The sequence below is a fragment of the Lipotes vexillifer genome, unplaced genomic scaffold (assembly GCF_000442215.2).
Source record: "Lipotes vexillifer unplaced genomic scaffold, Lipotes_vexillifer_v1.1 scaffold380, whole genome shotgun sequence".
NCBI classification, from domain to species: Eukaryota; Metazoa; Chordata; class Mammalia; order Artiodactyla; family Lipotidae; genus Lipotes; species Lipotes vexillifer.
In genome coordinates this window covers 101,805-118,351 of record NW_006779049.1, presented here as the reverse complement: position 1 = coordinate 118,351, position 16,547 = coordinate 101,805, and positions in this window count along the sequence as shown.

The following is a 16,547-nucleotide window of genomic DNA, read 5'->3' as shown; positions in this document are numbered from 1 at the left end:
GCAAAACTAGAGTTTGCCTTTCCCTCTGTTGATATGCCAACAATTTTTTTGGATATTGGTCTGATCTAATAGGTTGTAAAAGATTTTCTTTACCTTCTGAGTAACCTGCCTAGAAGGCAAAGATTCTGTGTCTGACCAGAATAAATTTTAATGTTTAGGTTGATTTTATGTCTCTAATTATTTAAGAAAAGCAAGTCTTCTCAATTAAAAAAAAAGTTTTTGTTTGCTTTTTTACAATTGGATTACTTCATATATTTACCTTTAAAACATTTTATTGTTTCTGTAATTAAATAGGTAACCAAGTATTTTTTTCTCAGTGATCCTATTTAACCAAGTGTTCAAACCTCCAGGCAACTTATGATAGTTTGCCTTCCCAACAACTAATCTTGAATGATATCTTTTGCACATGAAACTAACTTTAGTATTTCCCAGATGAACTCTGGAAAAATCACAAAAAAATTGTGCTTTCACTTTGTAAAAAGAGAGGTATTAAAAATAATTAGGCTTATTTAATATTATTATAGACTTACTTAAGCAGTATTGTCAAACTTTAAAAATGCTTAGCCTTCCCTAGATCAAATGTTTATTGGTAATATTATTTGTAATATTATTAATATAAATCTTTTAAAACATATAATATACCTAAAGTTTGGACAATGCCCTCAATGTTCATATGTTTTAATTTATCAGAGTTCACACATCCTCCCTTCTTGTTGGCTCTGTGTGTCTGTCTGTCAGTCGGGCTGTCTTTGCAAACACTACCCCATGACTGGGAAGGACCTGGCAGTGTGATGGGAAGTACCTGAAATGGGGCAGAGAGCCATATGCTTGACAGGGTCATGGTGTTCCGGCCAGGTGTCAGGCCTGAGCTCTGAGGTGCGAGAGCTGAGTTCAAGATATTGGTCCACCAGAAACCTCGTGGCCCCATGTAATATCAATCAGCGAGAGCTCAACCAGAGATCTTGGTCTCAATGCTAAGAGCAAGTTCCACTCAATGACTAGCAAGTTCCAGAGCTGGACACCCCATGCCAAAAAACTAGCAGGTCAGGAACACAACCCCACCAATTAGGAGAGAGGCTGCCTAAAATCATAGTAACTTCACAGACACCCCAAAACACACCAAAGGACTCCATCCTGACCACCAAAAAGACAAGATCAACCTCATACAAGAGAACACAGGCACTGGTCCCCTCCACCACAAAGCATCCACAACCCACTGAACAAACCTTACCCACTGGGGGAGTACACCAAAAACAATGGGAACTACAAACCTACAACCTGTGAAAAGGAGACCCCAAACACAGTAAGTTAAGCAAAATGGGAAGAAATAGAATCATACAGCAGATGAAGGAGCAAGGTAAAAACCCACTGGACCAAAAAAATGAAGAGGAAAGAGGCAGTCTACCTGAAAAACAGTTGAGAGTAATGATACTAAAGATGATACAAAATCTTGGAAATAGAATGGATAAAATACAAGAAACGTTTAACAAGTACCTAGAAGAACTAAAGAGCAAACAAACAATGATGAACAACACAATAAATGAAATTAAAAATTCTTTAGAAGGAATCAATATCAGAATAACTGAGACAGAAGAACGGATAAGTGATCTGGAAGATAAAATAGTGGAAATAACTACTGCAGAGAAGGATAAAGAAAAAAGAATGGAAATAATTGAGGACAGTCTCAGACATGTTTGTAACAGCATTAAACACACCAACATTCGAATTTTAGGGGTCCCAGAAGAAGAAAAGAAAAAGAAAGGGACTGAGAAAATATTTGAAGGGATTATAGTTGAAAACTTCCCTAACATGGGAAAGGAAATAGTCAATCAAGTCCAGGTAGCACAGAGAGTCCTATACAGAATAACTCTAAGGAGGAACAGGTTAAGACACATATTAATGAAACTATCAAAATTTAAATACAAAGAAAAAAATATTAAAAGCAGCAAGGGAAAAAAGCAACAAATAACAAACAAGGGAATCCCCATAAGGTTAACAGCTGATCTTTCAGCAGAAATTCTGCAAGCCAGAAAGGAGTGGCAGGACATATTTAAAGTGATGAAAGGGAAAAACCTACAACAAAGATCACTCAACCCAGCAAGGATCTCATTCAGATTTGACAGAAAATAAAACCGTCACAGACAAGCAAAAGCTAAGAGAATTTAGCACATCAAGCCAGCTTTACAACAAATGCTAAAGGAACTTCTCTAGGCAGGAAATACAAGACAAGGAAAGACCTGCAATAACAAACCCAAAACAAATAAGAAAATGGTAATAGAGTCAGCTCAACATGCCACCAGTCCCTCCCATCAGGAAACTTGCATGGGCCTCTTAGATAGCCTCATCCACCAGAGGGCAGACAGCAGAAGCAAGAAGAACTACAATCCTGCAGCCTGTGGAGCCAAAACCACATTGACAGAAAGATAGACAAGATTAAAAGGCAAAGGGCTATGTACCAGATGAAGGAACAAGATAGAACTCCAGATAAACAACTAAACGAAGTGGAGATCGGCAACCTTCCAAAAAAAGAATTCAGAATAATGATAATGAAGATGATCCAGGACCTCAGAAAAAGAAGGTAGGCAAAGAGTGAGAAGATGCAAGAAATGTTTAACAAAGACCTAGAAGAATTAAAGAACAAACAAACAGAGATGAACAATACAATAACTGAAATTAAAACTACACTAGAAGGAATCAATAGCAGAATAATTGAGGAAGAAGAACAGATAAGTGACCTGGAAGACAGAATGGTGGAATTCACCACTGTGGAACAGAATAAAGTAAAAAGAATGAAAAGAAATGAAGACAGCCTAAAACACCTCTGGGACAACAGTAAACACAACAACATTCTCATTATAGGGGTCCAAGAGAAGAAGAGAGAGAGAAAGGACCCAAGAAACTATTTGAAGAGATTATAGTCAAAAAATTCCCTAACATGGGAAAGGAAATAGCCACCCAAGTCCAGGAAGAGCAGCGACTCCCATACAGGATAAACCCAAGGAGAAACACGTCAAGACACATAGTAAGCAAACTGGCAAAAATTAAAGACAAAGGAAAATTATTGATAGCAGCAAGATAAAAACAACAAATAACATACTAGAGAACTCCCATAAGGTTAACAGCAGATTTCTCAGCAGAAACTCTACAAGCCAGAAGGGAGTGGCATGATATACTTAAAGTGATGAAAAGGAAGAACCTACAACCAAGATTATTCTATCTGGCAAGGATCTCATTCAGATTTGATGGAGAAATCAAAAGATTTACAGAAAAGCAAAAGCTAAGAGAATTCAGCACCACCAAACCAGCTCTACAACAAATGCTAAAGGAAATTCTCTAAGTGGGAAACACAAGAGAAGAAAAGGGCCTACAAAAACAAATCCAGAATAATTAAGAAAATGGTCATAGGAGCATACATGTCAATAATTACCTTAAACATGAATGGATTAAATGTTCCAACCAAAAGACAGGCTTGCTGAATGGATCTGAAAACAAGACCAATCTATATGCTGTCTACAAGAGACACACTCTGACCTAGGGACACATACAGACTGAGAGTGAGGGGATGGAAAAAGATATTCCATGTAAATGGAAATCAAAAGAAAGCTGGAGTAGCAATACTCATATCAGATAAAATAGACATTAAAATAAAGAATATTACAAGCGACAAGGAAGAACACTACATAATGATCAAGGGATCAATCCAAGAAGAAGATATAACAATTATAAATATATATGCACCCAACATAGGAGCACCTCAATACATAAGTCAACTGCTAACAGCTATAAAAGAGGAAATTGAGAGTAACACAGTAATAGTGGTGGATGTTAACACCTAACTTATACCCATGGACAGATCATCCAAAATGAAAATAAATAAGGAAACAGAAGCTTTAAATGACACAATAGACCAGATAGATTTAATTGATATTTATAGGACTTTCCATCCAAAACCAGCAGATTACACTTTCTTCTCAAGTGCACATGGACCATTCTCCAGGATAGATCACATCTTGGGTCACAAATCAAGCCACAGTAATTTTGAGAAAATTGAAAATTGAATTGAAATCATATGAAGAAAAATTGAAATCATATTAAGCATCTTTTTCTGACCACAATGATATGAGATTAGAAATGAAATACAGGGAAACAAAATGTAAAAAACACAAATACATGGAGGCTAAACAATATGTTACTAAATAACCAAGAGATCACTGAAGAAATCAAGCAGGAAATCAAAAAATACCTAGAGGTAAATGACAATGAAAACACGATGATCCAAAACCTATGAGATGCAGCAAAATCAGTTCTAAGAGGGAAGTTTATAGCTATAGAAGCCTACCTCAAGAAACAAGAAAAGTTTCAAATAAACAATCTAACCTTACACTGACAGGAACTGGAGAAAGAAGAACAAACAAAATCCAAAGTTAGCAGAAGGAAAGAGATCATAAAGATCAGAGCAGAAATAAATGGAATAGAAACAAAGAAAACAAAGATCAATAAAACTAAAAACTGGTTCCTTCAGAAGATAAACAAAATTGATTAAGCATTAGCCAGACTCATCAAGAAAAAGAGGGAGAGGACTCAAATCAATAAAATTAGAAATGAAAAAGGAGAAGTTACAACAGACACAACAGAAATACAAAGCATCCTAAGAGACTACTACAAACAACTCTGTGTCAATAAAGTGGACAACCTGGAAGAAATGGACAAATTCTGAGAAAGGTATAACCTTCCAACAGTGAACCAGGAAGAAATAGAAAATATGAACAGACCAATCACATGTAATGAAATTGAAACTGTGATTAAAAATCTTCCAACAAACAAAAGTCCCAGAGGAGATGGCTTCACAGGTGAATTCTATCAAACATTTAGAGAATAGCTGCACTCGTCATTCTCAAACTCTTCCAAAAAATTGCAGAGGAAGGAGAACTCCAAAACACATTCTATGAGGCCACCATCACCATGATACCCAAACCAGACAACCATACTACAAAAAAAAAGAAAATTATAGACCAATATCAGTGATGAATATAGATGCAAAAATCCTCAACAAAATGCTAGCAAACATAATTCAGCAACACATTAGAAAGATCATACACATGATTAAGTGGGATTTACCCCAGGGATGCAAGAATTCTTCAATGTACATAAATCAATCAATGTGATAAACCATATTAACAAATTGAAGAATAAAAACCATATGATCACCTCAATGGGTGCAGAAAAATATTTTGACAGAATCCAACACCCATTTATGATAAAAACTCTCCAGAAAGTGGGCATAGAGGGAACCTACCTCAACATAATAAAGGCAATATATGACAAACTGACAGCAAACATCATTCTCAATGGTGAAATACTGAAAGCATTTCCTCTAAGATCAGGAACAAGACAAGGATGTCCACTCTTACCACTATTATTCAACATAGTTTTGGAAGTCCTAGTCATGGCAATCAGAGAAGAAAAATAAATAAATGGAATCCAATTTGGAAAAGAAGAAGTAAAACTGTCACTGTTTGCAGATAACATGATACTATACATAGAGAATCCTAAAGATGCCAACAGAAAACTAATGGTAATCAATGAATTTGATAAATTTGCAGGTTACAAAATTAATGCACAGAAATCTCTTGCACTCCTATACACTAATGATGATAAATCTGAAAGATAAATTAAGGAAACACTCCCATTTACCACTGCAACAAAAAGAATAAAATACCTAGGAATAAACCTACCTTGGGAGATAAAAGAATTGTATGCAGAAAACTATAAGACACTGATAAAAGAAATTAAAGATGATACCAACAGATGGAGAGATATACCATGTTCTTGGATTGGAAGAGTCAACATTGTGAAAATGATTATACTATCGAAAGCAATCTACAGATTCAATGCAATCCCTATCAAATTACCACTGGCATTTTTCACAGAACTAGAACAAAAAATTTCACAGTTTGTATGGAAACAAAAAAGACCCCGAATAGCCAAAGCAATCTTGAAAAAGAAAAACGGAGCTGGAGGAATCAGACTCCCTGACTTCAGACTATACTGCAAAAGCTACAGTAATCCAGACAATATGGTACTGGCACAAAAACAGATATATAGATCAAAGGAACAAGATAGAAAGCCCAGAGATAAGCCCACACACCTATGGTCAACTAATCTATGACAAAGTAGGCAAGAATATACAATGGAGAAAAGACAGTCCCTTCAATAAGTGGTGCTGGGAAAACTGGAAAGTTACATGTAAAAGGATGAAAATAGAACACTCCCTAACACCATACACAAAAATAAACTCAAAATTGATTAGATACCTAAATGTAAGACCCAACACTATAAAACTCTTAGAGGAAAACATAGGAAGAACACTCTTTGACATAAATCACAGCAAGATCTTTTTTGATCCACATTTTAGAGTAATGAAAATTTAAAAAATAAATAAATAAACAAATGGGACCTAATGGAACGTCAAAGCTTTTGCACTGCAAAGGAAACCATAAACAAGACAAAAAGAAAACCTCAGAGTGGGAGAAGATATTTGCAAATGAATCAATGGATAAAGGATTAATCTCCAAAATATGTAAACAGCTCATGCAGCTCAATATTAAAAAAACCAACAACCCTATCCAAAAATGGGAAGAACACCTAAATAGACCCAGAAAACTATAAGACACTGATGAAAGAAATTAAAGATGATACAACCAGATGGAGAGATATACCACGTTCTTGGATTGGAAGAATCAACATTGTGAAAATGACACTATGACCCAAAGGAATCTACACATTCAATGCAATCCCCATCAAGCTCCCAATGGAATTTTTCACAGAGCTAGAACAAAAATTTTCACAATTTGTATGCAAACACAAAAGGCCCTGAATAGCCAAAGGATTGTTGAGAAAGAAAAATGGAGCTGGAGGAATCAGGCTGCCTGACTTCAGACTATACTACAAAGCTACAGTAATCAAGAAAGTATGGAACTGACACAAAAACAGAAATATAGATCAATGGAATGGATAGAAAGCCCATAGATAAACCCACGCACATATGGTCACCTTATTTTGATACAGGAATCAAGAATATAAAATGGAGAAAAGACAGTCTCTTCAACATGTGGTGCTGGGAAATGGACAGCTACACGTAAAAGAATGAAATTAGAACACTCCATAACACTGTATACAAAAATAAACTCAAAATGGATTAAAGACCTAAATGTAAGGCCAGACACTATAAAACTCTTAGAGGAAAACAGGCAGAACACTCTATGACATAAATCACAGCAAGATCCTTTTTCACTCAGCTCCTAGAGAAATGGAAATAAAAACAAAAGTAAACAAATGGGACCTAATGAAACGTAAAAGCTTTGCATAGAAAAGGAAACCATAATCAAGACGAAAAGACAATGCTCAGAATGGGAGTAAATATTTGCAAATGAAAAAACTGACAAAGGATTAATCTCCAACTATACAAGCAGCTTGTGTAGCTCAATATCCAAAAAACCCCCAAAACACAATCCATAAATGAGCAGAAGACCTAAATAGACATTTCTCCAATGAAGATATACAGATTGCCAAGAAATGCATGAAAGAATGCTCAACATCATTAATCATTAGAGAAATGCAAATCAAAACTACAATGAGGTATCACCTCACACCAGTTAGAATGGGCGTCATCAGAATATCTACAAACAACAAGTGCTGGAGAGGGTGTGGAGAAAAGGGAGCCCTTTTGCACTGCTAGTGGGTATGTGAATTGATACAGCCACTATGGAGAACAGTATGGAGGTTCCTTAAAAAACTAAAAATAGTATTACTATATGATCCAGCAATCCAAGTACTAGGCATATACCCAGAGAAAACCATAATTCAAAAAGGCACATGCACCCCAAAGTTCATTGCAGTGTTATTTACAATAGCCATGTCATGGAAGCAATCTAAATGCCCATCAACAGACAAATGGATAAAGAAGTTGTGGTACATATATACAATGTAATATTACTCAGCCATAAAAAGGAATGGAATTGGGTAATTTGTAGAGATGTGGATGGATGTAGAGACTGTCATACAGAGTGAAGTAAGTCAGAAAGAGAAAAACAATCATCATATATTAACACATATATGTGGAACCTAGAAAAATGGTACAGATGAACCAATTTGCAGGGCAGAAATTGAGACACAGATGTAAAGAACAAATATATGGACACCAAGAGGGGAAATATGCAGGGGGCTGGGGGTGGTATATAAAACTCTTAGAGGAAAACAGGCAGAACACTCTATGACATAAATCACAGCAAGATCCTTTTTCACTCAGCTCCTAGAGAAATGGAAATAAAAACAAAAGTAAACAAATGGGACCTAATGAAACGTAAAAGCTTTGCATAGAAAAGGAAACCATAATCAAGACGAAAAGACAATGCTCAGAATGGGAGTAAATATTTGCAAATGAAAAAACTGACAAAGGATTAATCTCCAACTATACAAGCAGCTTGTGTAGCTCAATATCCAAAAAACCCCCAAAACACAATCCATAAATGAGCAGAAGACCTAAATAGACATTTCTCCAATGAAGATATACAGATTGCCAAGTGGGCGATTGGGATTGACATGTATACACTGATGTGTATAAAATTGATGACTAATAAGGACCTGCTATATAAAAAGAATAAATTAAATAAAATTAAAAAATTAAAAACAAAAAACAAAAAAAATGGCCTTCTACTATTAATTTTATAATTTCTTCTCCATTCTAAATTTTGATTAAAAAAAAATGGTAATAGGAACATACATATCAATTATTACCTTAAATGTAAATGGATTAAATGCTTCAAACAAAAGACATTGGCTGAATGGATACAAAACTTGACCCATATATATGCTGTCTACAAGAGACTGGCTTCAGACCTACAGACACATATAGACTGAAAGTGAGATGATGGAAAAAGATATTCCATGAAAATGGAATTCAAAAGAATAGTGCAGTTCCAATTCTCATAACAGACAAAATAGACTTTAAAATAAAGACTGTTACAAGAGACAAACACACTATATAATGATCAAGGATCAATCCAAGAAGAAGATATAACAATTGTAAATTTTTATGCACCTAACATAAGCACACCTAAATACCTAAGGCCAATGCTAAGAGCCAAAAAAGGGGAAAGCTACAGTAACACAATCATAGTAGGGGACTTTAACACCCCATTTTCCCTAATGGACAGATAATCCAAAATTAAATAAATAAACAAAAGCTTTAAATGAAACATTAAACAAGATGGACTTCATTGATATTTATAGGACATTCCATCCAAAAACAACAGAATATATTTTCTTCTCAAGTGCTCATGGAACATTCTCCAGTATAGATCATAACTTGGGTCACAAATCAAACCTTGGTAAATTGAAGAATATTGAAATCATATCAAGTATCTTTTCCAAAACGAATGTTATAAGACTAGATATCAATTACAGGGAAACAAAACTGTAAAAACTACAAACACATGGAGGCTAAACAATACACTACTAAATAAGCAAGAGATCACTGAAGAAATGAAAAAGGAAATCAAAAACTATCTAGAAACAAATGACAATAAAAACATGACAACCCAAAACCTATGGGATGCAGCAAAAGCAGTTCTAAGTGGGAAGTTTATAGCAATACAATCCTACCTCAAGAAACAAGAAACATCTCAAATAAACAACATAAACTCACAACTACACCACTAGAGAAAGAAAAACAACAACAACAACAAAAAAAACCAAAGTAAGCAGAAGGAAAGAAATCATAAAGATCAGATCAGAAATCAATGAAACAGAAATGAAGGAAACAATAGCAAAGATCAATAAAACTACAACCTGGTTCCTTGAGAAGATAAAAAAAAAAGAATTTGTTAAACCATTAGCCAGACACATCAAGGAAAAAGGGAGAAGACTCAAATCAACAGAATTAGAAATGAAAAGGAGAAGTAACAACTGACACTGCAGGAATAAAAAGGACCATGAGACATTATTACAAGCAACTATATATCAAAAAATGGACAACCTGGGGCTTCCCTGGTGGCACAGTGGTTGAGAGTCTGCCTGCTGATGCAGGCAACACAGGTTCATGTCCCGGTCCAGGAAGATCCCACATGCCATGGAGCGTCTGGGCCTGTGAGCCATGGCCGTTGAGACAGCACGTCTGGAGCCTGTGCTCCGCAACAGGAGAGGCCACAACAGTGAGAGGCCCACGTACTGCAAAACAAATAAGGACAACCTGGAAGAAATGTACAAATTCTTAAAAAAGTACAACGTTCTGAGACTGAACCAGGAAGAAATAGAAAATATAAACAGAGCAATCACGAACACTGAAATTGAAACTGTGATTAAAAATCTTCCAGCAAACAAAAGACCAGGACCAGGTGGCTTCACAGGAAAATTCTATCAAACATTTAGAGAAGAGCTAAAACCTATTCTTCTCAAGCTCTTCCAAAATATACCAGAGGGAGAAACACTCCCAAACTCATTCTATGATGCCACCATCACTCTGATACCAGAACCAGACAAAGATGTCACAAAAAAGGAAAACTACAGGCCAATATCACTGATGAACGTAGATTCAAAAATCCTAAACAAAATACTAGCAAACAGAATCCAACAGCACATTACAACGATCATACACCATGATCAAGTTGGGTCGATGAAAAATCTGAAAGTGAAATCAAGAAAACACTCCCATTTACCATTGCAACAAAAAGAATAAAATATCTAGGAATAAACCTACCTAAGGAGACAAAAGACCTGTATGCAGAAAATTATAAGACACTGATGAAAGAAATTAAAGATGATACAAATAGATGGAGAGATATACCATGTTCTTGGATTGGAAGAATCAACATTGTGAAAATGACTCTACTACCCAAAGCAATCTACAGATTCAATGCAATCCCTATCAAACTACCACTGGCATTTTTCACAGAACTAGAACAAAAAATTTCACAATTTGTATGGAAACACAAAAGACCCCGAATAGCCAAAGCAATCTTGAGAACAAAAAATGGAGCTGGAGGAATCAGGCTGCCTGACTTCAGACTATACTACAAAGCTACAGTAATCAAGAAAGTATGGAACTGACACAAAAACAGAAATATAGATCAATGGAATGGATAGAAAGCCCATAGATAAACCCACGCACATATGGTCACCTTATTTTGATACAGGAATCAAGAATATAAAATGGAGAAAAGACAGTCTCTTCAACATGTGGTGCTGGGAAATGGACAGCTACACGTAAAAGAATGAAATTAGAACACTCCATAACACTGTACACAAAAATAAACTCAAAATGGATTAAAGACCTAAATGTAAGGCCAGACACTATAAAACTCTTAGAGGAAAACAGGCAGAACACTCTATGACATAAATCACAGCAAGATCCTTTTTCACTCAGCTCCTAGAGAAATGGAAATAAAAACAAAAGTAAACAAATGGGACCTAATGAAACGTAAAAGCTTTGCATAGAAAAGGAAACCATAATCAAGACGAAAAGACAATGCTCAGAATGGGAGTAAATATTTGCAAATGAAAAAACTGACAAAGGATTAATCTCCAACTATACAAGCAGCTTGTGTAGCTCAATATCCAAAAAACCCCCAAAACACAATCCATAAATGAGCAGAAGACCTAAATAGACATTTCTCCAATGAAGATATACAGATTGCCAAGAAATGCATGAAAGAATGCTCAACATCATTAATCATTAGAGAAATGCAAATCAAAACTACAATGAGATATCACTTCACACTGATCTGAATGGCCATTATCAAAATATCTACAAACAATAAATGCTGGAGAGGGTGTGGAGAAAAGGGAACCCTCTTGCACTTTTGGTGGGAATGTAAATTGATACAGCCACTATAGAGAACAGTATGGAGGTTCCTTAAAAACTAAAAATAGAAGTACCATATGACACAGCAATCCCACTACTGTGCATATACCCTGAGAAAACCATAATTCAAATAAGTCATGTACCTCAATGTTCATTGCAGCACAATTTACAATAGCCAAGACATGGAAGCAACCTAAGTGTCCATTGACAGATGAATGGATAAAGAAGATTTGGCCCATATATTCAATGGACTATTACTCACCCATAAAAAGAAATGAAATTGAGTTATTTTTAGTGACATGGTTGGACCTAGACTCTGCCATACAGAGTGAAGTAAGTCCCAAAGAGAAGATCCATATGCTAACACATATGTATGGAATCTAGGACATTCCATCCAAAAACAACAGAATATATTTTCTTCTCAAGTGCTCATGGAACATTCTCCAGTATAGATCATAACTTGGGTCACAAATCAAACCTTGGTAAATTGAAGAATATTGAAATCATATCAAGTATCTTTTCCAAAACGAATGTTATAAGACTAGATATCAATTACAGGGAAACAAAACTGTAAAAACTACAAACACATGGAGGCTAAACAATACACTACTAAATAAGCAAGAGATCACTGAAGAAATGAAAAAGGAAATCAAAAACTATCTAGAAACAAATGACAATAAAAACATGACAACCCAAAACCTATGGGATGCAGCAAAAGCAGTTCTAAGTGGGAAGTTTATAGCAATACAATCCTACCTCAAGAAACAAGAAACATCTCAAATAAACAACATAAACTCACAACTACACCACTAGAGAAAGAAAAACAACAACAACAACAAAAAAAACCAAAGTAAGCAGAAGGAAAGAAATCATAAAGATCAGATCAGAAATCAATGAAACAGAAATGAAGGAAACAATAGCAAAGATCAATAAAACTACAACCTGGTTCCTTGAGAAGATAAAAAAAAAAGAATTTGTTAAACCATTAGCCAGACACATCAAGGAAAAAGGGAGAAGACTCAAATCAACAGAATTAGAAATGAAAAGGAGAAGTAACAACTGACACTGCAGGAATAAAAAGGACCATGAGACATTATTACAAGCAACTATATATCAAAAAATGGACAACCTGGGGCTTCCCTGGTGGCACAGTGGTTGAGAGTCTGCCTGCTGATGCAGGCAACACAGGTTCATGTCCCGGTCCAGGAAGATCCCACATGCCATGGAGCGTCTGGGCCTGTGAGCCATGGCCGTTGAGACAGCACGTCTGGAGCCTGTGCTCCGCAACAGGAGAGGCCACAACAGTGAGAGGCCCACGTACTGCAAAACAAATAAGGACAACCTGGAAGAAATGTACAAATTCTTAAAAAAGTACAACGTTCTGAGACTGAACCAGGAAGAAATAGAAAATATAAACAGAGCAATCACGAACACTGAAATTGAAACTGTGATTAAAAATCTTCCTGCAATCCCCATCAAGCTCCCAATGGAATTTTTCACAGAGCTAGAACAAAAATTTTCACAATTTGTATGCAAACACAAAAGGCCCTGAATAGCCAAAGGATTGTTGAGAAAGAAAAATGGAGCTGGAGGAATCAGGCTGCCTGACTTCAGACTATACTACAAAGCTACAGTAATCAAGAAAGTATGGAACTGACACAAAAACAGAAATATAGATCAATGGAATGGATAGAAAGCCCATAGATAAACCCACGCACATATGGTCACCTTATTTTGATACAGGAATCAAGAATATAAAATGGAGAAAAGACAGTCTCTTCAACATGTGGTGCTGGGAAATGGACAGCTACACGTAAAAGAATGAAATTAGAACACTCCATAACACTGTACACAAAAATAAACTCAAAATGGATTAAAGACCTAAATGTAAGGCCAGACACTATAAAACTCTTAGAGGAAAACAGGCAGAACACTCTATGACATAAATCACAGCAAGATCCTTTTTCACTCAGCTCCTAGAGAAATGGAAATAAAAACAAAAGTAAACAAATGGGACCTAATGAAACGTAAAAGCTTTGCATAGAAAAGGAAACCATAATCAAGACGAAAAGACAATGCTCAGAATGGGAGTAAATATTTGCAAATGAAAAAACTGACAAAGGATTAATCTCCAACTATACAAGCAGCTTGTGTAGCTCAATATCCAAAAAACCCCCAAAACACAATCCATAAATGAGCAGAAGACCTAAATAGACATTTCTCCAATGAAGATATACAGATTGCCAAGAAATGCATGAAAGAATGCTCAACATCATTAATCATTAGAGAAATGCAAATCAAAACTACAATGAGATATCACTTCACACTGATCTGAATGGCCATTATCAAAATATCTACAAACAATAAATGCTGGAGAGGGTGTGGAGAAAAGGGAACCCTCTTGCACTTTTGGTGGGAATGTAAATTGATACAGCCACTATAGAGAACAGTATGGAGGTTCCTTAAAAACTAAAAATAGAAGTACCATATGACACAGCAATCCCACTACTGTGCATATACCCTGAGAAAACCATAATTCAAATAAGTCATGTACCTCAATGTTCATTGCAGCACAATTTACAATAGCCAAGACATGGAAGCAACCTAAGTGTCCATTGACAGATGAATGGATAAAGAAGATTTGGCCCATATATTCAATGGACTATTACTCACCCATAAAAAGAAATGAAATTGAGTTATTTTTAGTGACATGGTTGGACCTAGACTCTGCCATACAGAGTGAAGTAAGTCCCAAAGAGAAGATCCATATGCTAACACATATGTATGGAATCTAAAAAAAAAGGTTCTGAAGAACCTAGGGGTAGGACAGGAATAAAGATGCAGACGTAGAGAATGGATTTGAGGACATGGGGATGGGGAAGGGTAAGCTGGGACAAAGTGCGAGAGTGGCATGTACATATATACACTACTAAATGTCAAATAGATATCTAGTGGGAAGCAGCTGCATAGCACAGAGAGATGAGCTCGGTGCTTTGTGACCACCTAGAAGGTGGAATAAGGAGGGTGAGTGGGAGACGTAAGAGGGAGGGGATATGGGGATATATGTATACGTATAGCTGATTTAGTTTGTTATACAGCAGAAACTAACACACCATTTTAAAGCAATTATACACAAATAAATATGTTAAAGAAAAAAAGTTATCAGAGTTCAAATCCTGCTGTGTCTGATGTTAGATAATACAATGTCATTGCTTATCATCTCAATTATTTTTTTAATTATCCTTGTCTCTATTTTTCATCTTTAATTTAAATCCATTATATTCTAGACCAGTTATTTCCAACTGGGGATTCACCTTTGGAGTTTTATTTATATACAGATGTGTAAGACCTTTTCTTAATTTGCAGTTAAATTTTATTCAGCTACCTAAATATCATGGTTATAAATATGTTCTTAGAATCATATAGATGCTCTCTCACTGCCTTAAAACTGTCCCTTGTAAGAAGGTCATTATTGTGGTTAAATTTTATCAAAACAAATGCTCCCCACATGAAGAATTCTTTTTCACTGGTACAGTAATTAAATCCAACAGTTCTCCCTTATTCCCCGAAATTACGTTGTTCTTATCATTCTCAGTCATGTGAAATAATAGAGAGAGAAAATAGATCTTTAAAATTAAAACTTACTAAACTGACAGGAAAAACTCAATCTCCTATGACCTAACATTTTCCCCTTTATCCTTGATTGATTCTCAGTCCTGTCCTACTGGATTACACCATTAGCTCCCTAGAAAATAGCTGGATGACCCATGAACATTCCCTATACTGCCTAGGATTTCAAATCTGGCCAATTCAGATATTCTAAAATGCAACAAGGGACTGACTAATTATATGCACACGTATCATAAATAGAGGCAGTTTTCCTCCAGTATTGGAGACTTTGTTCTCTGGAAACAACTCACTTGAAAACAAATCTTAACAGTCTCGTTGGAAGTGTCCTTACATAGTCCCTTACTCTATACATTGTGCCAAACCCTAGATGGTCCAACCTTAGATTCATGTCCCTAAATTAAAAAGATGCAAAAGCTACTCTGAATAAAAGTCCACCTCCAATTGGAGACTAGAAACAGGCTCTCTTAAGAGTCCTGAGGAAGCAGATGGCACCACGGAGTAGATAGTTTTCTGGAGAACTTTGGACAAGCAGATGACATCACAAGGTGGTTAACTTCAATTCTAGATGTTAAAACAAGACCCCAAGGATTACCTGTCTACTTCCTATTCTCATCATTTTTATTGTCATTCTTTGCTATATCCTATTTCTTCTCTATTCCTTCCAGTATCACTTTTGCTATTCACATAACTCTCCCTGTTACAACTACACTTTTCCATAATGAACCTTACTTTGTATTATTTTCTCCTTCTCTTCACTCAAGCTGTTCCTCCTATAATAATTTTCCTATACCTATAAGGGCCCAAGAATGTATGGCATTCCTTCACTGAACTCAAAGCTCAATCTGACAATCCTAATTTTGATAGCTGACTATGTGTTTGTGTTCCTTTGAAAGCCTCCAGTTTACCCCAAATTCCTATCCCTGTCAGATTTAAGGACATTCTTTGTGTCATCACTTAGAGACCATTTAGCTTTTCTCTCTAGACTTCAATAAGAATCTAATTTAATATCATACTTTTCTTTTCTTTTTTTTTTTTTTTTTCTTGCGTTATGCGGGCC